The following is a 25,980-nucleotide window of genomic DNA, read 5'->3' as shown; positions in this document are numbered from 1 at the left end:
GGTCATAATACAACCTAAGGAAGAGAAATTCTGGTTCCGGGTCACCAGCTTCCATGCTATTAGGAAAAACATGATGCAATTTTGTATCTCTTTTGCTTGAATCCTTTTTTTTTTTTTTGCATTTAGTCTAGGTTGCTGAAGATTAGATAAGCAATTTATACAATTTGCAGAAATGAAGAGACAGTTTTTGATTGTCAGTTTTCTCACTAGATACTGCCCAAGAATGGGATTCAACTACATTGACAAATGGCAGTGTTCGCTGTAGGTTGAAGTAACGTTCAGGCACAATCAAGAGTTCTTTAAGAAAGTTTATTTGAGAGATGTAGAAGGAAATTAGCACCGTTAGGATACCCAATAGAGGGAGATGAGTAGGGAGCACAAGTGTGGGTGATAATGTTCAAATACAGAAGTATATTTGCCCTTCCTTAGTGATTAGGGCTTGCCATAAGCATATAATATTATCTAGATGTAACTGCAGATCAGGGATCCCTGGGGGCTCGTGGTTTATCACCTGCCTTCAGCTCAGGGTGTGATTCTGGAGACCGGGGATCGAGTCCTGCATTGGGCTCCCTGCGTGGAGCCTGCTTCTCCCTCTGCCTGTGTCTCTTGAGTCTCTCATGAATGAATAAATAAAATCTTAAAAAAAAAAAAAAACCTACAGATCACCTCATTAGATCAGGTGTACTTCATCATTCTTAGAATTGCACAGGAGAAAAAAATACAGTTATTGGTGCACAAAACAATTACCTTAACTAAGTGACAGCTTATACAGGCTAATAGAGTCTGGTCCAAGTATGTTGTCAAAGACAAAAATAAGTAAAGCGATTTATTTCAGTCACACCATTACTATAAGAATAGCACTCCAGGTATAGATACCATAGTGTCTCAGGAGAGTGGATATACCTTAGGCTTTGTGGGGAGGAGTAGAGAAGGCACAGGTTTAGAGTGAGGATTGCTTTTTAAAAAAGAGGAAACCCTAGTTAGCTTTATGGGAAATGTTTATTTCTGTATCCAGTAAGTTTCAGGGGGCAAATAGTTCTAATCTTTGTTAATCATTCATCAAACAAGAAACAGGGAGTTCGATGATCTGTGTCTGACCTTGTCAGCAGGTTTAGGCAGAAAGAAAAAGATCTGTGTTTGTCCTGTCACAGGCAAACAAGGGAATCATTGTGAGTCTTATGGAAGCAATGAGAAAGAGTGGACAGTGAGTCTTATCTAAGTCATATGGTAAAATTGGTTGAGTTTTGCAGTAAGCCATTTCCCAAACACAAAATTGTGCTGGTAGAGGGGGATTGAAACACAAAATGTTGAATATACTTCTTAACTGTCACTGTTTTGGGGGATCAAAGAGCTGTGGTAAAGTTCAGTATTGTCAGTATTTATAAACCTAGGGCCATGAAATAGGGCCAAGAGCCATTCATCCAGATGATTTTGGAAGTTGTACCTTTAGACTTGTAGGGGTATCTGTGATCTCATTAGATCAGGAAATAGAGACATGGGTAGCTGTTTGTATAACTAGGAATCTATATCCCTGGATCTCTAAAAAAAATTTTACATAGGATCTCTCTATCTCTCTCTCTCCATTTTCTCAATGTGAAGGTTCTTCTACTTCAAAGATGAGGTTTTTATGTTACATGGGCTATCAGAGCAACTTCCCAAGATTATGGAAGAATATCATTCTTCTGCTTCTTTACTGAATACTGTTGTTCATCTGTTCTGAGATCAAGGCCATTACCAGGACAACAATGAGGACAAATAGCAATAACCAGAGGTCTTAATTAAGGAAAAGTGTCAGACTTGCCGGTTTTGGAACAGTCTGCATGAAGATGACATGACAAAAAGAATCCCCAAACTAAATTGATAGACCACTAAGGTGCTGTGTTATCAGAAATCCCAAAAATAAAAGTATTGCAACTAATTTAAGTGAGTTTGGAGGCTATTCCTCAAGTACCAGTCAGGAGTGGACAGTTGTAATGATATTGCACCTAAGCCCACCCTCATGGGGGAATCTTCATTACCTTTTTAAGATAAGCCTTTGATCATACCTGACCAGTGCCACTCTTGCAGCATGAAGTGATACCAGACCAAAATTCAAACTCCGTGAGGGCAGATGTTTTTTTGTTTTCTGTAGAGTACTCGAGACCTAGAACAGTGTCTAGTATATAGAAAGTGCTAACTCATAATTATTGAATTAATTAGTTAATTCAAGAGTTGAAAATTGAATGGATAGGTGGTTGCTGAGAAACTCTTCCATCCCCGAAGAACTCAGTCCAAAAACTAATTCCAATGATGTTCTTTAAGTCTTTTCACTCACCAAACAAATCTTTACCTTATACGATTCAGAAAGAGATAGGATATTTCAGTATGTGTTGGAATAGGTGCTTGGGTGGCTCAGTTGGTGTTAAGCATCTTTCTTTGGCTCAGGCCATGATCCCAGGGTCCTGGGATCAAGCTCTCACATCAGTCTCCCTGCTCAGTGGGAAGTCTGCTTCTCTCTCTCCCTCTCTCCCTCTCCCTGCTTGTTCTCTCTCTCTCTCAATTAATAAAATCTTTTAAAAATATATGTCTTGGGAATATTTTCTTACTAGTTTCTAAATTTGAATATTTTGCCATAGTCCTCTTTTTTCTTCCATCTCATATAGCTTTTTATTTTGTTTTCTTGACATTTTATGATCACCAGAAGTCTTCCATGCCTCTGTGTATGAATAGCCCCAAAGTTTCTCTTAATTCCATTTTTGTAATGTAGTTCATTTCTATAGAATATGTATTTCCATTTTTTGAAGGAATACATTAAGTTCAGCAGGCCCACCAAGTACTAAGTAATTATTGGTCTATGTGTGGAATGTATTAATGAATTCAGTGTATAGATCTTTGTCTCTGGCATGATGTCTGATATATTAGTAATGAATACAAATTAAATTGGAGCTGTGGCTTTCATGGTAAACATCAGTTTCCTTTGTTGTTTTCATTCCAAATATATATTAATTGAAAGAATACAAAACAACAATTAAAATAAACTAAAAGATTAGTTGTAAACATTTACCAATATACATTACAAGTACCAAGGTAGTTGGTGAATTTGAGTCACTAAATATAGTGACCGATGCAATATACAGATATGATTACTATTGACTTCTGTTTATATAAATTTGCACTTCTATAAGATAACAAAATATGTATTATATTGAATTATCTTCACCTCATTATAACAAGAAATTTTAAGAAATCTATGATGTAAAAATGACTATATTTGTGTCATTAGACTCTATGAATGCAAAACAAACCCTTGTTAACATTTTTCTTCATGGTCAAATACAAGTTTATAAGGTCAGTATAGTTGCAAGAAAATATTTGCTAACAAATTCAAAATTAATTATAAACAGGGGAATGGAGTTTTTTGTGGATAATTTCCTGTATTATCCAACACTTGTAAAAGAGCCATCAAAGAAAATTGCTCATTAATTGTACATTAGGAAATTATCCCCGAGTCTTTGCTAATTTCTTTTTGACAGATTCAGCCACGATTCCCATAAGATAACAGAAAATGTAAGTCCACAACGAGATAATGCCAGTTGGGTTCTCATAAATTTCTTCTCAATCAACATTTTCTTACATACTTCACTAGCTCTATCTCATCTTCAGCATTAAAGAGGAACAGTAGGAAAATAAATGTGTTGTGTTTCACTGTATGCTTGGCTTATAAAAATAAATTCTCACTTATGAGAGAGCTTTTTTCTGTCAGCTGCACAGAAGGGGGTAAGTGATCAAAATATTGAGCAGGAAATACATGGATAAAAAGTACTAATGAATACCAGGTGTTTTATGAGATTCATTTTTTTTCTTAAATTATGCAAGTGTCAATATACTGCCTATAAAAAAATGCTTTCAGTAACATAACTATTCTGCTCAGCATGGAAATAACACACTAACCAATTATCTATAATGACTAGCCCACTGGGACAGAAAGATTTGTAGATAGGAGAAGCCAGTATAACAAAAGAACAAATTTGATCTGCCTGAGTTGGACTTAATACTGCTTTTAGTGTCTTTATTCTAATTTTTGCAGGTGAGATATCTATCCATCCATCCATCCGTTACTTTTCTATTGTGCAATTATATCTTGCTTTGTTCTTTCTGAGACACACATATCATCATTATTTAACACTTAGTAACTACTTAAAACGTGATAAGCAATGTATAGAGTAAAAGAAATATAAGAGATGAAGCATGGAAAAATCCCAGCAACTGACAGTAATTTGATATTATTGAATATAAACATTTATTAGGTGTCAGCAGAGTAGTTCTATAAGAGAAGAGTTCTGCATGAAATGTTGAGTATGAATTGGTAACTGCCTTTTATTATTTAAGACAGTTGAAGCAGGGAATATAAAGGGGGAGCCATGAGATGTTTTTACATTTCATTATTGTTAGAAAGTTTTGTAGAAAAAAAAAATATCTGCTGTTGTTTCAAATGTTAGTGTGGACTTTACATTTTTTATGTTTAAGCATTCTCTGTTAGTAATTTATAAATATCACAGGTCATAAGTTATGTATTTAATTTACTCAATAGAAAAATATTCCATTAATTAACAGCTGTTTGGAATAATACAATTTGGTTAATAAATCAGTCTCCTTATTACTCTTACCCATTTCCAGCTTCTCAAACATCTATAATATTTAGGAGAAAATGTAATGCACTTTACAATAAAATTATGTTGAAAGTAAGTTTGCTTTTATTAATAATTTATAAAGCGGTTGTCATAAAATTAAAAACAAAATCAAATAGAATGCAGTAAGGAGACTTTGAAGTAAAAAGAAAAAACTTTTTCTTGCTAAAAAGACAGTCATTTGACATTATAATGAATGTATTTTTTCCTTATCTAACTAATATGAATAAAATTTTCATATAATATAGAACTCATATTTAAGATATTGGAAAATATTTGTGTACATTCCAAATATAGCTTATCCTGAAAAGAATAAAACAGTACTAAGTAAGCCTGTAAGTTTTTAAAATCACCTATAGATGGCAGTATGACTTTATATTTTAAGTTGCTTTAAGGCTTTTGGCCCTCTATTCTAATACTGCATTGAACTCAATGTTGACCAGAAATTGTTATATTTACCTTTAATCAGCAACATTCACCGGAGTTAAATGTAAGTATATATATATATTTATATATATATGCATATGTTTGTATGTATATTTACATACATGTACATATTCATATATCAATATACATATTTATACAGTATATTGATACTCTTCCAGTATATCAAATTACTCGAAACTTAAGAGCAAATATTCATTATTTCACATTGTTTTTGAGGGGCAGGAATGCAAGTATGGCATAGCTGGGAGGTTCTGGTTCAATGTCTTTCGTAAGTTATTTTCAGGTTGTTAGTCAGGGCTTTAGTGACCCAAAGGGGCCAGCAAATTAGTCTAAACTCATTCAGAGGGCTGATTGCAAGAAGCTTCAGTATCTTGCTATATGGGCCTCTCCATCTATAATGCTGCTCGTGTGACATGAATGCTGGCCTTCCCAGAGTCAGTGAAGAAAGAGGGAATGAGAACACAAGCAAGCAGGAGGGCCCCAAAGAGAGTCTCTATAATCTGACTTCAGGATGGCATATTCTCACTTCCATTCGATCTATTGGTCACATAGACCCACCCTGGTATAATTAGGGGGAGGACTGCACCAGGGTGGTGCCAATCCCAGTGAGAATGGAAAGATGCCTCTTGGGGGCTGTTTATTAATATATACACTCAATTTTATTATTCTTATGTAAAGTTCAATATTTCTATTTCTGTAATTGCAAATGCTCTTTTTCTATCTTTCTACTCAACAGATTTCCTTTTAACTCCTGTCATCCTTCCTCCCTTTTTAAAAAAGATTTTTTTTAATCTATTTATTCATGAGAGACACAGAGAGAGAGGCAGAGACACAGGCAGAGGGAGAAGCAGGCTCCATGCAGGGAGCCCGATGTGGGACTCAATCCCTGAACTCCAGGATCACGCCCTGAGCGGAAGGCAGATGCTCAACCGCTGAGCCACCCAGGTGTCCTTCATCCTTCCTTCCTGTTGACACCTGTCATGACCAAACAAAAGTGAAATGCACATATATGCATAAATGTGTTTTTTAAAAAAACTGCTTTCTTGATTGCGATATTATTAAAACTTTTGGAAATAGAATGCCAGAGAAAACAGTATTTATTATTCCCTAAGAAAATAGTATCTTCTCATCACAGAAGGCTTTATCTAGAATAAAAGTCTTTCTAGATTTCTAATTTACCTTTGGTCAATCCATGAGAACTTTGATTTGCTAGGGAATGTATGCCAACATCTCTTTAGAGTCAAAATAAATTTATTAGAGAAAAAGCAGTTGTTACAAATAAAAATGAACACATTGGGGTAAGGAGTGTAGGAACAGAGGTATAAATCTCTTAAGGAATCAATTCTATATAAAAACAACTTTCAGGGATCCCTGGGTGGCGCAGCGGTTTGGCGCCTGCCTTTGGCCCAGGGCGCGATCCTGGAGACCCGGGATCGAATCCCACGTCGGGCTCCTGGTGCATGGAGCCTGCTTCTCCCTCTGCCTGTGTCTCTGCCTCTCTCTCTCTCTCTCTGTGACTATCATAAATAAATAAAAAATTAAAAAAAAAAAAAACTTTCATAATGTTTTAAAAACTGTGGTGTTAATAAGATAGTGGCTAGATAGTGATAAAAATAAACCAGGAGTGCAAGAAGGAGAAGAAAAAGAGTGCTTACCTAAAAAAATAATAATAATAATAATTGAATTTGGAAGTGCTTTCTGGTTTACAGGTTATCTCCAACAGGGTTCAGTTGAAGAAACCAAACCACTGTTAAACAAAAATTTTTAACTCAAAGTTAGTGTTTACAAATTCATTGATTTGTCAGGGAGAGTTTTAGTCTGGATCTCCCTAGAAGGACTCTCAGAATCCTTTAAAACTGACCAGTGAAGGAGCTTCTACTTGAGAGATAATTAAGAAGGTATTAGAAGGCAATCATGGAAAATTCCAAGTTAAAAAATTTACTGAATTTGTGATCTATCAATATGAAAGATGGGATTACTGCAGCTGTCAATACGATTGCTTCTGAAAACCTATGAAGCTAGAAATTGGACAGTTCAATGATCCTGTAGAAAACTCCCATATCTTTACAATCTAGCAAACAGAAGATATCCAAAATCAAATGAAAGAGGACTTCTGTTTTATTTGCATTTTTTATACATCATGTGAATGCATGCAAATGGCAGTTCCTAATACATATTAGGAACCCAGTCTAAAAGAACTCCTGAGAAATGTTCATTTTCCAGACCTTTTAGACTCTAGGAGGTGTCAAGCATGGATGTTGAACAGCAACGGACCATATGCAATGTGCAAATTATTTGCTTCAAGTAAGTGATGTCTTCTTCACAGCCTCTCTTTCTCCTTGATAATTTCTTTTCTCTGCATTGCTCTAGAGTTAGGTAAAACATATTCCATGTTTTTGTTAATCACTCTTTCGTAGTAGCACGCAATAAAAATAGATTTTAATATCTTCTGTTGAAAAAATAATAATCTTCCTCTTTGAAGAATTATCAGCTTACTGAGAGGAGTTAATCATTTAATAATCAAATACAGGGATGCTTGGGTGGCTCAGCGGTTGAAAGTCTGTCTTTGCTCAGGTTGCCATCTCAGGGTTTCGGGATCGAGCCCTGCATCAGGCTCCCTGTGAGAAGCCTGCTTCTCCTTCTGCCTGTGTCTCTCTCTGCTCTCTCTCTCTCTCTCTCTGTCTCATTAATAAATAAATAAAATATTAAACAAAACAAAATAAAATAAAATAAAATAAAATAATCAAATGAACCTTCGTGCCCAGGACAAAGCTGGGCTCTCTGGCAACTTCTCCTTAAGAATGCTTATACCTGAATATGTATAAGAAAAAAAATTAACATATATACCAGTTTCTGAGCATTTATTAGGTGACTATAGTCATTAATCATTCTAATAATTGTGTAAAATAAATATTATTACCATTTTACAGATAAGAACACAAAAGTTTATAAACTTCAAACAACTTGCCTAAGATTATGCAGTAACCAAACTGAAGATTCACTCTCACCATCCTGTTTTCATTCTAGTGTATAGAGATCATCATTGTATGTTCTATCTAAATACTTTTATCATATTGATACATTTAAATTCATCCATATTTGTTAGCTATAGTTTGTATTTCGTATGAAATGGGGAACTACCTACTGTGATTACTTTTCTTGCTTTGAGAGGTGAGAAATGAAAAGGGATGTGAGGAGAGAGAAGGATGAAAAGCACAGGATTTTGTTTATTTTTAATCTCAAACAATTTACTTTTAAGTTTTATGACTAACTTAATAGCCTTAAAACTTTGATTATTTTCTCCCAAACTATGCAAAGAATAGCTAGTAGGTTGGTCATTGGTTTGGGCTACATTGTAACAGGCAACAACTTAATCAATTTGTGACACAAGGGCTTTATTTTCCTAGTGTAATGCTGAATACAAGGGGAAATAGTTCAGGATTGAACTATTGCATCCATCCTTCTCTGCCATTTTTAGCATAAGATCATTTCCCCTCACAGTTGTGAGTTGGCTGCTCCCCTACTGGTCACCGCGTCTGTCCTCCAGGCAGGTAGCCAGCAAGAGGGCAAGTGATCAAGAGCAGAGCATAGGAGCTAAAGAGTGAAGTCAGCTAAACCTGTCCTCTTTTAAATAGCTTCCCCAAAAGTCCTACTCAGAAACTTTTGCTCATATTTCCTTCACCAGGACCATTTGTTACTGCTACATGTTACACGGGGAAAATATGATCAGTGAAGAAACACTTAAGGAACTTACAAATGAATGTTAATAGTTGGAGTGGAAGAGTTTTAGTAAATTAATAAGATCTTAAAATGTTAAGTACCTAGCTTTCTAGGACCTTGGAAAATCAGGTATTTTAATTGGATTTGTTTCAGCTCGTAAATATCAAGGTTCTTATAAGTAAAAAGGGAGAATGGATTTTTGGAAAGCACTGTCTGTAACACTCCTACAGAATTGTAATGACCCCAAAGCATAATTGTTAATACAATTTTATTGGCTAATACTCTATTTTCTGGGGCTAAAAAAAAATCAAACACTTAAAAATCCCAAATGCTACTTTCAAATTCTCATTTTGATAAATGCTTTTTTTAAATGTATATACTTCATATTGTACTATGCTAACCCTTTGTCCATAGTTTCTTCAGATAGGGGGGAACATTTTTTTAATATAAAGGAAATAAATATTTTTAAAGGAAACAAAATATATTTAAAGTTAAGCATTGGGGATTCCATCTCAGTACAGTTTTCAGTATTCACTGTCACTGGGGTTGGGGGGACCACATTGACAAGTGCATTGGCTGTTCAGGCTCATACCAAGAAATCAGAGCCTTCACTGATGCACACGTTTTATTGTCTAAAGTAAGTCGCATAGTCATGCTGAACATCAAAGAGGAATACAAAACCAAATGTGGCCCTAGCATAGTAACTAACATATCTGTCTGCTTTTTTAAAGTAACTATACTTGAAACTTCATGAGCCTATGTAAACTATTACAAAGTTGGAAGGTGAAAAGTGCTATGAAAGAATTACAAGAGAGAGGTCATTGAGCAGCTAGCAATTGGCTCATTAATAATCATAAAAAAAAACTTGATGTGTAAAATAAATCTTGTGAATACACCAATGCTGTCTAGGTTCTTTTGCACAAATAGAAGTAAATAAAGTTCTTGATAAAAGGATAGAATAAGAGGCCATATAAATAATACTGTACTTTACTTACTAGTTTACCAATATCATTGAAAATATTTATTTTTAAAAACTGCATATTTGCCACTGGATTGGTATTGGGGGTATAGTCACACAGAGAAGCAAGACCCCTTTCATGGAAATTCTAGGCAACTGGAGATAAGAGTGTGGCAGTGTCATGGCATTGGAGATGAAGTTGAAGATCAGCCATATGCCGATAGTGAAAGTAAAATAAAAATCTAAGTCATATTTGAACAGGGACAGAAATTTTTGGTGAGAAGAATCTTAAAGTTTATATCATGATTCTTTGTATCATTTATATTTTAGTATATATGTACACTAAATATATGTGTTTTAGTACACATGTACACTGATACCTACATAGTTCTCATTTCTTAGAGCTTCAAAGAAAAGTCTCAAATTGTCACATAAAGGTTAGGATGAAAGGACCCTACAAGGTGTTATTTAGAATGCCCTAGTGAGTTATTCATGGTTATTATGACCAAAGTGGACAGAATTATGGAAGAAAGACACCACAGGTTGGTTTAAAAATTTATAAACAGAGATGTGTTACATGTTACATGCACGTACACCTACATGTTTATGGGGAAACATTTAAATTATTTATTTTTTTAATAAATTAATTTTTATTGGTGTTCAATTTACCAACATACAGAATAACACCTAGTGCTCATCCCGTCAAGTGCCCCCTTCAGTGCCCGTCACCCATTCATCCCCACCCCCCGCCCTAAATTATTTATAAAAGGCTTTTAACTAGGTCAGGAAAGGAAATGGTTCTGAATCAATTAATAGCAGAAACAATATTCTTGAAGTTATAAGGACCTACCTTTTTAAAAAAAAAATTATAGTTAACAAAAAAAATAAGAAATGATCCTAATATGCAACAGTAGAGATTTATATCCCAAGGGAGGAATACTTGCAGAACCTGGCTAAAGAATAGAACACACCATGGAAGGACACATTGTAATTAGCAATGATAGGGCTATGCATAAAAATCATATCTGGTAAACATGTATTGACATAATGCAATATGTCCAAAATGTGTACACGTATATAAAAATACATGAACTTAAGGAAGAAAGGCAAGTGGAAAACATTTGGGTTAAGATTGAAATAAGAAAAGAAAATGACAGTGAACACACAAAAATGTTGTGGTTTAACAGACCACTAACAAGAAAAAAAAGTCATCTAATAATTTTACTATTACCCATCAAATTGTTTAGTGGTGACTTGTAAATAATCTAAAATGTAAATATGCAAGAAGTGGGTGTGTCAGATAGTTACTGATTTGTATTAACTTTTATCAGCATTGGTATCAAAGTGAAGAAAGAAGTGGGAAAAAAAAGAATTAAGTGGGGATGGAAATGACAGAATGTTCAGAAATCTGAAATATCATTGTAGGTGGTCAAGTAAACAAAAGAAAAGAATGCTGAACATTGTTCAACCATATGTCCAAGATTTAAGATTTGAGAAAGTTCATTAAATAGCTGTAAGAGTTAAGAGAAATATTTCATTTCATTAGAAGCTAGAATTTTCAGGCTGCTATAATTTTCCAGATTTAAGTAGATTCCTGAAAAGTAATAGACTAGTTGTGTTTTTTTTTTTAATTGAATGAGAATTAGAAAAATATATACGAAGATTACAATTTAGAGTGGGAATTGAACTAGATGACCTTAGATTATTTTTATGACTGTAAATTGTTCAGAATGAATGTGTCATATGTCCTTTGTTATTTAATAAGTTAAAATCTGTTTGTGAAGGGCAGAAAAATGTAATAATTGCTGGAAAAATTTCCCCAAATCTGTTAGAACTACTGGTTTTCATAATGAAATCACATTTTAAAAATTAAAGGCTATGTTTCCAAATTTTCTACCTTTTTTTTCCCCCAAAACACACATCTTGAATATGCTAATCTCTTCTATGATAGTCAAATTTTGAACAATGCAACATTTAGTGGCACTGGCCCGGCTGGGTAGTTGAAAATCTGTGTATAACTTTTGACTTCCTCAAAATTTAACTAGTCATAGCCTACTGTTGACTGGAAGCCTTAACAATGAACAATAGGTTAACACATATTTTATATGTTATATATATTATGTAGTGTATTTTTGTAATAAAATAAGCTAGAGAAGAGAAAATCGTTAAAAATCATAGTGAGGAGAAAATACAATTATAGTACTGTAGTGTATTTGTTGAAAAAAGTCATCCATGTATAAGTGGACCCACACAGCTCAAACCTGTATTGTTCAAGGGTCAACTGTGCTACCAGGTTTCACAATCTTTTATTTATCTGTTGCACTTGATGCAATCCAGTCATCTTCCACAGTTTAGCCAGAATGTATGACTCCATACTGTGGTCAGTGCTTTGATTAAAAAGTGTCAGTAACCTCCTGCTGTATTTGATATACAAGTATATTTTTATAAGCATTTGTACAAAATCCTAAGTTGTATGTCCCTGTCTAGCTTCTGTCATTTCTCTTCTGCTCACTAGGATCAAGTCACACGGGCCTGCTTTCAGTTTCCTACATGAAATAAGCTCGTATTTGTGGCAGAGGCACCTTCCTCTACCTTGGAAACCATGCTTCATCTCTATTAGCTAACAGATCTTTATTGCACAAATGTCCCGAAGAGATACTCTATGAAATACAGCCTAAATTATTTGCTTCCTGTATTGTCTTTCACAAATTTGTTTTTCCTTTGGAAACATTTTGCATTTTAAAGTTATTGTTTAGGGTGCCTGGGTGGCTCAGTTGGTTTAGCATCTGCCTTAGGCTCAGGTCATGATCCCCCATGATTGAATCCAGCATCAGGCTCCCTCCTTAGGAGGGAGTCTGCTGCTTCTCCTTCCTCTGCCTCTCTCCAGTTGTGTTCTCTCCTCTCCCACTCTCTCTCAAATAAGTAAATAAAATCTTAAATAATTGTTTATATATTATTCTTTGTTTAATCAAATAATGCATGTGATACAGACTTTGTTATAACAAATGCTACCACAGTACTTCTATTCAATAATTTGAATTGTGACAGGACAAGAATTTCAGATATGATAGAACAGAGTAGCTTTTATAGAAATAAATATAAACTATGGACAAAATATATTTTTTAAAGATTTTTTTTTTTTTTTTACTTATTCCTGAGAGACACAGAGAGAGGCAGAGACACAGGCAGAGGGAGAAGCAGGCTCTATGCTGGGAACCCGACGTGAGACTCAATCCTGGGACTCCAGGATCATGCCCTGGGCCAAAGGCAGACACTCAACCACTGATCCACCCAGGCATCCCTGGACAAAATATTTTAAAAATAACTATTTGAAGGCATTGTAAACAAAGACGTTCAGAAACTGGAGTAAATTTACCTTTTAACAAAGTAAAGTGGAATTAGGCAGATATACAACACTCTCTTTCCCACTCTGCTCCCCGCCAGTGTTCATCCCAATCCACAAGTGATGAACAGAACTTAAGCAGAAAAGTACACCGGAGAAGGGCCAGAGGAGTTTTGGGGCTGACAGTATAAATGGAAATTGAGACCATCTATAGAGGATGGAGAATCAGGACAGTAATCCAAAAGCTGTGTAGAAACTCACCTCAAATCCTAATTGAACAGTAAACTAATTGCATATGAGGATGAGATTTTAAGAAGTTCAGGGGGAACAGAATACTGAAAGAGTTGCTATTTCGGCTCTACACAGAGGAGGCAGTATTTAGAATTTGGATCCCACACAAAGTTAGAGGATTGGTATAGTAGTTGGGCTTTGTCTTCAGACAGCAGAAGGGCCATGCCTGGAGAGTCAAAGACTAGGGAGTTCACCCTGGGTTAATGACACAAATGAAAGAGGCTCATTAAAACAAAGTCCACAAGCTCAAGGTTATCCATCAATACTATAATTATTTGCTAGAATAAAACTCAACACTCATAGGAAACATATAACAGAAACCTTTATTTTTTTAAAGCATAGAGCCTAATGTCAGGCTTGAACTCACGATCCTGAGTTCAAGACCAGAGCTGTTACCAAGAGCCAGATGCTCAACTGACTGAACCACCAAGCTGCCCCCAGAAATCATTTTTATAATGCATTTTCCACAATGTCTAGATTTGTCCTTACAAGAAGCTCTGGAATAGGCAAAGTAATCTACAATGGTAGAAATTAGAACAGTCGTTTCTTGAGTGAGGGGGATTATTAACAAGAAAATGATCTAAGAGAACTTGGGATTCTGATAATATTGTTTCTATTAATTTGAGTGTTGATTACATAGGTATATTCATTTGTCAAAATTTATCAGGCATTGCTGTTCAAAATCTGTGAATTCATTTTATGTAAATTATACCTAAAATGAATAAATTAATGGATGAAAGTATTTCCTTTGGCTTGTAAATAATATGTAAAAATGCTATTGTATATTCATTGCTCATAAATTAGAAAAAATAGCTAAAATCATAATTCATGTAACAGTAGCCAAAATTTCTTTGGTTTGTGCTTTTTTTCTCTAATGTTATATACACATAGTTCTTCAATAATTCTAAATCCCAATTTGACAATTCTTTTCTTTGTCTTCTAATTTGTTATTGCTTTCTAATTTAGAGTCTTATCACCATCTTCACCCTTTGATTTGAGTGTAAGTGGCATGAAGGTGTGGCAATAAATACATTATGGACCGGTAATTCAGAGATTCTCACTCATAATACAGTCTGGATCACTGAACCAGTAAGCATCAATTTCACAATAAACTGCCTCCTGTTCTCTGCTTCATTTCTCACTCTTGAGGCCCCACCTCATATACAGCAATAATAGAAGTGGAATCTATTGCAGAATGACACATATATGGACACATATACTTAGTACATGGTATATGTCATTTTCAAAGAGGAAGCCCTTTAGAGTTAAAATCCTGCAGTTTAAAAAGGCGAATAAAAAATAGACAATTCTGTCCTCATAAAAGGAGCCACAGGATGGTTGTTCAGATCTAAGCAAAGACCCTTCAAAATAAACCATACACTTTTGATTTACGTATTTGACTTCGACTGAGGAACTTTAGGATTTATCTTCTGTAAACAGAAATACTGGATTTGATGTCTAAGGAGAAATTTGAGAAGTATATCACATAATGGAATTTGTCTCTTTTATTTTAGGTTGAATTTATCTCTTTAATTGTACTTCACAGTTTCATATCAAATATCTAATCTATAAGTAGACTATTTTGATAATTTAGTTTTAATTCAAAGAACTATAAAGAATAATGAATTGTTTCATCATCCTGTCTCACAAATGAAATAACGTTACAGTACTTTTGGGAAAATCACACTGGAGCGCATGTATTTATAAATCTTTATTTTGACACAAATCTATTGGGATTAAAGTCCAGGGTAAGCACCAGTGACTAATTTCTTAATATCCTTCTCCTCTGGAATCAAGATGCGTTTAGAAGTTCTTGGTTTCACAATATTTTCTTCTTAGTTTTGTAGAATAAAGAACTGTATAAGTTAAAGATGATTTATATCAAAGCCTTAATTTTATAAGAAAGTGGACATTATTCCAGAGAGATGAAGTAAACTGCCAGCGCACAGCTCGTTAAAGAGTAAAATAGAGTTCGGACAGCACATCCCAATAACATGCATCTTAGACTCTGAACATTTAAGCATTTTCTTGTGTAATTCTCAATGCTTCAGGTTTTGCCTTTCATATGATATGCTCTGAGCAAATCCAAACCTCAGCATAAATCTAGAACTAATTCACTTATGTGAGTTAACATTCTGACCTGGAACACATCTTCTCAGATGAAAGAGGGGGACGAATGGACATGGTTTATGCTGCATGAAATTTAAATAGAGATGCATCTAGAAATATTTCCTTAGAGTCAGGAAAGCTATTATTGTACAATTTGTTTAAAGATTCTTTCCTAATAAGAAACCTTTTTTTTGTAATCTCTCTGTGCAGACCTAACTCTGCTGCCAGAGACCCAGAGCTTTCAAATTATAGTCTTCAGTATTTTTAAGGGCTCTTAGCACAGGCTTTTAAAAATATTATTCAAGTCATCTTTACTTCATTCCCATAATACTATTCTGTGAATTTTTATCTTTTAGTTATGATTAGGTAATTCTTCCATATGAAGAATGTATTCAGATTAAACATACATATATCAAATGAATTAGTATTTGAAGCAAAATTGAACTCATCCTTTTCTGTATCTTTACCAGTAAAGTGGAGATTTTGGGGGACAATATTTCTATGTCCTTTTAAGATTTAAATTTTTTTGAGATACTCTGCATGCATTCATTCTTTGACAGTTAAGGCTCAGGCCTTAATCTATAAGCCAGTGGACCCTCATAATTCAGTCATAATCATTGGTGTTTTCCTCAGGCTATCCAGCATGACAACTATTTATTGCCATTAGATATGACAGTATGTTCAAGTTCAAGGTAGCAGGATATGAACAATTTTAGATTTTTCTTCAGAGAAAATAAAAGAAAAAGGATTGGGCAGCCCAGGTCAGTGGTTTAGTGCTGCCTTCAGCCCAGAGCGTGATCCTGGAGACCTGGGATCCAGTCCCGTGTTGGGCTCCCTGCATGGAGCCTGCTTCTCCCTCTGCCTGTGTCTCTGCAGCTCTCTCCCTCTCTCTCTCTCTCTGTGGCTCATGAATAAATAAATAAAATCTTTTTTTAAAAAACAAGGGATTAAAAAAGCTTTGAGACATTTTTTTATATAAATTTTTTGACTTAAGGAATTGCTGTTTTTCCTTCATACAGCTTTTAAGACCATATATGATAGAGAAATGTAGCTACTGCTATATTATATGTTTTCATTTATATTTGTATATGTGTATATATGCTATTTATATTTATGAAATATTTTTAATATTTTTATTTCATTAAGAAATGCTAATAGTCTTAAAATCTTGAATGAGGTAGAATGGTTAATTTTATGTATCAAGTTGTCTGAGTCATGGTGCCCAAATATTTGGTCAAAAATTATTCTGGATGTTTCTGTGCAGGAATTTTTTTGGATGGGATTATCATTTACATTGATGGATTTTGAGTAGAGCTGCCCTCCATATCCTCATCCTGTCAGTTAAGCCTTAATAAAACAAAGACTGATCTCTGCAGAGTAAGAAGGAATTCTTTTAATAGGGTGTCTGGGCTCTGCCAACTGTTTTGTGAATCTCTAGCCTGCTGGCCTCTCCTTAAAATTTTGGATTTCTCAAGCCTCCATAATCATATGCCCAGTTTCTTAAAATCCCTTCTCTTTCTCTCTCAATAGTTATATACACACAATCTTTGAATAATAATGTTGAATGAAACCTTAATGGGGATGTGGGGATTACTAGCAAGAAATATTAAAAATGAAATATGAATAATTATTATTATATACTACTTTTGCTATATATGATATAGTATATATGAGATACATATATTTTATATATGTATATAATCAGTTGATTCTCTTTTTCTGAGAAACCCTGACAGAAAGTATTGTCAATTTCACAGTCATTGAAAAAAATGGATTTTATTACTAACACTTTCCTTAAAGCCAGCTTTTCCAAACTTTATATTTTTAATAAAATCAGTAACATCTCGTAGACATGTAAGTATTAAATTGCTTTTTATTTGAGTTAGAAATGTGACCTGTAACTTTATTTAAACTAAAAGTTTATATTTGAAATTTAAAAATTGAGGTATTTAGGTAGTTCTTAAATGGCTTTACTCCCTTTGTTTTTGATTCACTTTTATCAAACTCTGATGACAAAGGAACTTTGCATCTCACCTAGGGACTCAAGAGAAAGTGTTATTAGCAGGAGTTTTCTATGAGAAAATTGCATTGAGCCATCGGGGCTTTCCAGATCTCTCTGTGTTACAAATGGGGATTTTAGGAGGGTCGAGGGAAATAAACTACTCAGACTCACAGTGGAGAGTATTTGAGACATAAAAGAGGAGGATCAAGACGATATAGGAAATTCCTATCACCCACGATTTCAAGCTTTCTGCAGTTTCACTTACCCTCAATGAACCCTAGTTCAGAAATAGATGATTTTCTGACAATGGTCAGAAAGTCAATAATAGCCTAATACTACCTCACAGTGCCTTCATCATACACCTCATGTCATCTCATCAGGTAGGCATTTTATCATCTTACGTCATCACAAGAAGATGAGTGAATGCAGTACAGTAAGATATTTTGAGAGAGAGATCTCATTCACGTGACTTTTAATTACATTGTTATAATTGTTTGATTTCGTTAGTAGCTTTGTTGTTAATCTCTTACTGTGCCTAATTTGTAGATTACACTCATTCATAGATGTGTATGTCTAGGAAGAAAACAGGGTGTATATACAGGGTTCAGTACGCTGCAGTTTCGGGCATCTGGGACCTTGGAATGTATCCTCCACGGATGGGGGGCCTACAGCATTAGTGTCAGTTTTTTCCCTTTTCAGAAGTGTCTTTAGATTCTGCTCTGAAGTTATATGAGGAAATATGTGAAAATTGTAACTCATTTTACTGAGTTTTGAAGGCAACTTATTATACGTGAATGAGACTTTTGAATGATTTATTGTAGCAATGGAATGAAAAATAACCCAATTTTAGTAAGATAAAAAATACCATATCTATTACAATTAACAGGTTCAAGTGGGCCATGTATCTAGCTAATAGCCTATTTAGCCTCCAGCATTGGTACAAGTAATTGCTTGCTTTGCCCATGCTATCATGTCTTGCATTACCATTACTATTAGAATCATTAATTGCCTATTTGGCTGTTTCAATTTGCACAGATGTCATAGCAATAATTAGATAGTCTGCCCATTTTCCTCCACAACTGTCCCATTTTTTATTTAATTCTAATGTAAGAATTTAGGACTATCCTTTTTTGTCCAAGTCATAGACCTTTGTTTAGTTAATCATAATTGATTGGTAGCACAGGTTGATTTAATCTTTTCCCAAGTTTTTTGCTACTAACCTCCATATCCCCCATGAAATCTCACTCAATATTATTTTTCAAACATTGTTTTTCACTCTCTGGTTTCCAATGTAAGCACATAGAATCAAAGGATTTCAGTATCAGAAGAGTCTAAATTAAGAGTCTGCTATTCAAATTATTGGTCTGATATTCAGTACTGGCTGTACAGTTATGGAACTAAATGAAAGTGTAGATCTTCTTGCCCCCAAAATTAAGAATTTTAAGACAGTGACTGAAGACCATTAAACTAATCATAGGACCCTTCAGAGCATGGGTCTGTCTCTAACTGGCCAGTTCACACACAAGGCCAGTTTGAATTCCTTTCTTATTGTCCTTACCAAGTGGTTATTGGGCCTCTGTTTATACATTTCCACAGATACAAAACTCACTAGTTCTCAAAGCCATCCATTCCTTAAGTCAATAGTTGTGTCTATTAGAGATTTCTTCCTTATCCTTTTAAAATAAGGAGGGGAGGTGATGATGACATATGATAAAATAGTGATGCTTATTATTATTGTCTGTAACTTGCTTTATCACATTTTTTCTTTTATTCAGTGGTATCAAGGCAAACATGGGGAAGATACTAAGATGATTTGACCATCCTTCCCACTTTATTACCGTTACTCCCTTCAACTTCTTTACTAAATAGTTCTTTCCTCTCTCCTAAAAGTAGAACGAACAGTATCACTACCAATACCTCTAATACTGGTTTTTAAAAGGAAATGAATAGGGTAAGAGATGAGGAGAAAAAAATGTTATGATTCCATCCAACCTAATTTTTGCTAAGCACGAATTATATAGAGAATGCATACTGGTAGAAATCCAGACACTGAAAGAAATTCCAGCTGTAAAGACTTCGTTGCCAAACTAAACCAATACTAGTGGGCCTCTAATTCACTATTGTGTGAGCAATGAAAGACGGTCTGTTCTTTTTGGTGTATCTGTGTCTGTAGATAATTAGATGCATTATTTTCACATATCCAGTCTAATATGATATTTTCCAGTCTACTGATATTTTCACATTCATCTCGTTCATCACAGATAAATCACATCATTCAGACACTTAAAAAAAAGGCATTTGTGTTGCATGTTTTTTATTAATCTTACTACGTATACTTAGCGTGAACTTCTTTTCCTTGTCTATTGTAAGAAATCTTGTTTATTTAGGACTTTATTTTGCTCTTAAATCTGAATCTTCCCCCCTCTCCTCAATTAGATACAATCTCTTCTTCATTTGAATCCTTATTAAAATTTGGTTTGATAATTCCTTATTGCAATTCTACCCACGTTCTATACTTTGGTATAGTTGAAGCAACTTGAAGGTCACCCTCATAACACATAATATAGCCATTACCAAAGGTTCATTTCATTTATTGAGCAAAATATGATTAACCGTAATTTTGCTTTTTGGTGTTGATTAATATTTATTGAATTTGGTTAGAATACATGCAAAAACAATGACAACAACAACTAAACATCCAAAAATCAGAAAAGAGTGCTACTAGTTTTAGACTTCTCCAGTTGTCTGTGTATAAATATTTGGTTTAAAGTCCAGTAAATATTTATCTTTGACATAAAATTAACTTCTAAATAATATCAAAATATGAAAGATTAATATTTGTTGATTTTTTAAAAAATAAACTCTCTATTATATTGAAACATACCTGTATAAAAATCACTTTGACAGGATTATTTCTGACACTTGTACAATTTTATTTTATTTATTTTTTATTTTTATAAGACTTTATTTATTCATGAGAGAGACAGAGACATAGGCAGAGGGAGAAGCAGGCTCCATGCAGGGAACACGATGTGGGACTCGATCCCAGGACTCCAGGATCATGACCTGAGCTGAAGGCAGATGCTTAACCGCTGAGCTACCCAGGAGTCCCTACAATCTTATAATTACAAGTAGCATAAGCTAAGCAACTATTAATACTAACATATAAACAAAGCTCTGGGTAAAATCCTTTTTTTTCCCATTATGTATAAACCCACGCCTTAAAAAAGATACATACTTTTTTCTGATTAGAGGATAATTTAAATAGATTTTAAAGGAACTTGTGACATACTGAACTACCATCACAAATATGTTTTTTTACTGGTCATAGTATTAAAATTGAGACTTTGTTAAGCAACCTCCATTCTGGGAGTCTGATGCGGGACTCAATCCCGGGACTCCAGGATTGCACCCTGGGCCAAAGGCAGGCACCAAACCGCTGAGCCACCCAGGAATCCCCACCAAACTCTTTATTAAAAGACAAGGTATCAAAATCCCTGAGCTCAAATAATTTTTATATACTTCCACTTATCTTCCAGAAATAGATATGTATTTTACTTTATAATATTGTATTATTAATTAGAATAATATTTCACTGTCATGATTCTGTACAACCTAAACTTAGTTAAATATAATGAAGTTTTCACCAGTATATTTTCAATTTCTTCAAATAGTCTTAAAATTTAAATTCAGGAACTATTTGCCATTACGGTTATCAGAATCGTCAGTTTTGTACAGTTTTAATACATGCCCTTTACAAATGTTTACATGGATTTATTTTCTCATATAGTTACTGATCCTATTTTGTCCTTTATAATAGATTAATCCTTATGGAATGATATGCTTAAATATTTCAATGCCAGATTTTGAAATAATCATTCATTGTATTTTCTCATAGATCATGGTAAACTACTTGGTCAGTTATAACTTAATAAAGATGCATTTTCTATTTTTTTGTAGCATTTTAGGTATTTTATATATTGAACAAAATTTATTGAGTTTTTACTATGCTTCTGGGAGGACACTAAGTTCTGAGGATAGATAGATAAAAGATTATATATATAAAGTGCTTAGATACCATACTTGCCATAGAAATTTTCAATTAAAAAAAAACCAAATAAGTAAGACTATTTTAGTGCTATTTAAGACAAATTACTTAAATGCAATGTAAACACAAAAAATGGAACAACTTTCTCTGGGGAAGTTGAGGAAAAATGCAGATGTGATATATTTAAACTTAAAAAATTACTTGAATTGAAAAATATATGAAAAGTGTTTACGCTAATAAAAGCCACAACATGTAAATTTATTCATTCAGTAAGAAATAGCTATTGAATATCTACCATATGCCAAGTACCCATGAGGCAATGAGTTTCACCAAGGGCTAAAATGTGCAGAGCATTCAAAGATGATTAGCTGTGGTAGGAGCAATAAAGTTGGAGGTTAGGTCTGAAAGGTGTTGGCATAAAATGAAAATGGGCAAATAGGTTGAGGACAGAATGTGCCAAAATATGGAATTTGGATTTTATATTATATTTAATAAAGTTCTTCAGCAGCTGGGTGGCATGAACCATTTTACTTTTAGAAAGATAACTCTGACAGCTATATGGAGAATGAACTAGAGTGAAGGAGAAATAGGGTGTCAGTTAAGAGAGTTATGGGGCTATTATTGTAATCGTCCAAGGGAGAAATGATGAGGACCCAGACCTGGGTAGTGACAGGTGGATGGAGAGGATAGACTGAATTTGAGAGACATGTTTAAAGAAGAATTGACAACGTTTGGTGACAGCATTTTACTGTCAATCACAGTAAAAATACTTTACTATAAGAACTATATAAGATAAAAACATATGTACTTTAACTATTTATTCGTATTTTTTATTTAATAATTGTTTTGATGGGTTTGATCATTTTTATATAGCTCAAGATTAAAGAGACTATAGGTTGACAATATTGGTAATAGAAATAGAAAGCAATAATTAGTTCAAAACACAGGAATTTTGGAATCTGTGCTGAAGTCATCTCTTTCATTTTAGAGAAGAGACAGAGATCCAGAAACATAAATCCAGTAAGTGGCAATCACTGTTGATGTAAGGCATCAAAATTGGCTTAAGTCATTTCATTGTACAAATGAAGTGTGTTTGTGTGTTTTTGAAGTAAACTTTATTTTTTATATATATATTTTTAATTTTTATTTATTTATGATAGCCAGAGAGAGAGAGAGAGAGAGAGAGAGGCAGAGACACAGGCAGAGGGAGAAGCAGGATCTATGCACCGGGAGCCCGACGTGGGATTCGATCCTGGGTCTCCAGGATCCCGCCCTGGGCCAAAGGCAGGCGCTAAACTGCTGCGCCACCCAGGGATCCCTTGAAGTAAACTTTAAAAGAACCTACCACTTTCAGCTGTTCTGTATACAATAGGCCTGTAGTAAGTATTTTTTATTAAGTTTTTAATTTTAATTTCAGTATAGTTAACATACAGCATTATATTAGTTTTAAGTGTACAGTATAGTGATTCAATAACTCTATACATTACTGAGTGCTTATCATAGGGTCCTCTGTAATCCTCATTCCCTGATTTCCCCACCCCCCACCCACTTGCCCTCTGGTAACCATCAGTTTGTTCTCTGCAGTTAAGTTTGTTGGTTTGTCTCTCTCTCTCTCCTTTATCCATTCATCTATGGATGGACACTTGGGCTGCTTCCATAATTTGGATATTGTAATAATACTGCAATAGATATAAGCTTCAGGGGTGCCTGAGTAGCTCAGTCAGTTAGGCATCAGACTCTTAATTTAGGCTCACATCATTATCTCAAGATGTTTAGGTTCAGCCCCACATCAGCCTCCCTGCTGGGTGTGGAGCCTGCTTGAGATTCTCTCTTCCTCTCCTTCTGGCCCTCTTCTCACTTGTTCTCTGTATCCCTCCAAATAAATAAATAAATAAGTAAATAAATAAATAAATAAATAAATAAATAAATGCAAAAGTTCATGAATCCCTTTGAATTAGTCTTTTTGTATTTTTTTTTGGGGGGGGGTAAATAGGTAGTAGTGCAGTTATTGGATTGCAAGGGTAGTTCCATTTTTAACTTTTTGAGGAAACTCCATACTGTTTTCCACAGTGGTTGCAACAGTTTGCACTCTGAACAGTAAATAGTTGATGAGTGAAGACATGCTCCAGCAAGAACCATTGTGACTGTATCATTTTACTTTATTTTAATTTACCATTATTTCTGAGAGACTATAAGGATGTGATCCATACCTATTTTAGTACATTATGAAAGAAATAGAATTATGTCATTCCTCAACATATGTTAACTAACTGGAATTTAAATAAAAACTAAAAAAAATTTCCATTCTTAGATGTTACCCTCATGTTAAAGAAAAACTGAAAAGCAAATCAGAAGAAAGCACAACAAATTGTCAACATCTAATATAAAAATGCACAGTAAACAAAAAAGATTTTGAAAAGAAAAGTAACAAGAAATTTGGAACATACACATACACAAAGAGATCAAAATAGTTTAATGAGGTTTGTACAATGATATCTAATGAAATAAAATTAGATTAGAATATATCTAATTCAATTTGTTTTTAACTCTTCTAAATAGAACTAAAAATGATTATAATTCTGTAGAGATTTAGTAATTTTGCTCCTAAAAAATGAAGAAACAAAGTGAAATAAGTGCATTTAAATGTAAGCACTTTCAAATTGAGGTAACCTTAGATGAAGAAAATATTTTCCCCATTTTCAGATAAACATTGTCCGGTTTTTCACACAGGGAAAACAGAATGAAATATATATGAAGATGGGAGGAAAATACACTCAACCAATGCACAACATTGATACTTAGTCCTAAATGGCGAGGTAGTTCATACGCTGACAGGTATTTTGGTGGCTGTAGTGTGTGCAGTACTGCAGTCATGCAAGTTCATTCAAAAGCAGAGCGTTCTCTGTGGCTCTGAGTGCACTCCAGTGGATACTGCAGATCTGGTCTGCACTCCCTTGTGTTCAGGACAGATTGAGGAATGATTCCGTGTGACCAGACTTCGGAGATGGCTCTCCCAGAATCTCTGAGGTTTCAGTGTACAGATACTCCTGTTCAGCGGCTGGGCTGCTTTGATAACAGAATTAATTTGGCCTCTAGAGAAGGTCTGTTCTGTTGGGAAAAATATTTCACAGAAGTGATTTTCCCTCCAGTCATTTATCAGCAAAATACCAATTGAGATGGAAAATAAAGTCATGAAATTACTTATAATTTTCTGAGTAAGGTAGTTGGGACACCTGGAAGATTCTTAAAAAAAAAAAAAAAAAAGATTTTAATTAATGGCATCTACAGAAGTTTATCCATTAAACAAGGATTATAAAATTATCCTGTATTTGGAAGTTTGACAATAATAGGAGAGCTAGTAAAATTAAGTCTAGATACTTTATGCTTCATGTACATTTTATTACATTTCTATCATGTTATTTTAATTTTTGAAAGTACAGCTGCATTTATTTATATGAGTACCCTCGTTGGATTTTTCAAAAGAAAAAAAAGATTGTAAATGCATGTCTCTGGGAGAGAAAAGAAACCACAATGTGGGGATCCCTGGGTGGCGCAGCGGTTTGGCGCCTGCCTTTGGCCCAGGGCACGATCCTGGAGACCCAGGATCGAATCCCACATCAGGCTCCCGGTGCATGGAGCCTGTTTCTCCCTCTGCCTATGTCTCTGCCTCTCTCTCTCTCTCTCTGTGACTATCATAAATAAATAAAAATTAAAAAAAATTAAAAAAAAAAAGAAACCGCAATGTGCAGATATTATTTGTTATATAAAGTCCAGAAGGTACAGAGAGAGTTTAAAGTTAAGAAATATGTGGTGTATATGTTTAAAGAAAGAACAAAATTGACTGAGGGAAAATTGAATTATATATGACTTTACATTGCTTGCTCATTTATCTCCTTGTTAATATTGATGGGCTTTGGAAGTCTACTTTTAATAACAAACTTGGTGGCATTTTTAGGCTTTATAGACTTTTGACAGATGGAATCATGAATATATTTAGATTTAATATTCTGAAACCTAAAATTCTCCAGATGTAGATATAACATAATAAGGGTTATAGCATAGTTTGAATTTGTTATGATATATTTCAGTATTTTTATCCTTAGTACTGGGTTCATTTTCAATGTCAAAATATTGTTATGGTCTGTTATAAAAGGATCTAAATTAATTTGATGAAAACATCATTTGCCTGTATGCAGATTTGGGTAGGTTGTTTCTAATTGACATGCCAGATTCCACACAATATAACTAAATTGCCACAGGAGATTGAAAGCAATTATCTGAGCAGTCTGGTCAAGACAAAGTTATACTGATCAACAAATATTTACGGAGTGTCCACCCAGTGCTTAGATTTATATTAGTTGCTATCAATTTGTTTACATTTCTTGAAGTAGATCT

Source organism: Canis lupus, chromosome 15 (genome assembly GCF_003254725.2).
Source record: "Canis lupus dingo isolate Sandy chromosome 15, ASM325472v2, whole genome shotgun sequence".
In the NCBI taxonomy this organism is placed as follows: Eukaryota; Metazoa; Chordata; class Mammalia; order Carnivora; family Canidae; genus Canis; species Canis lupus.
This window is presented reverse-complemented; position numbering follows the sequence as displayed.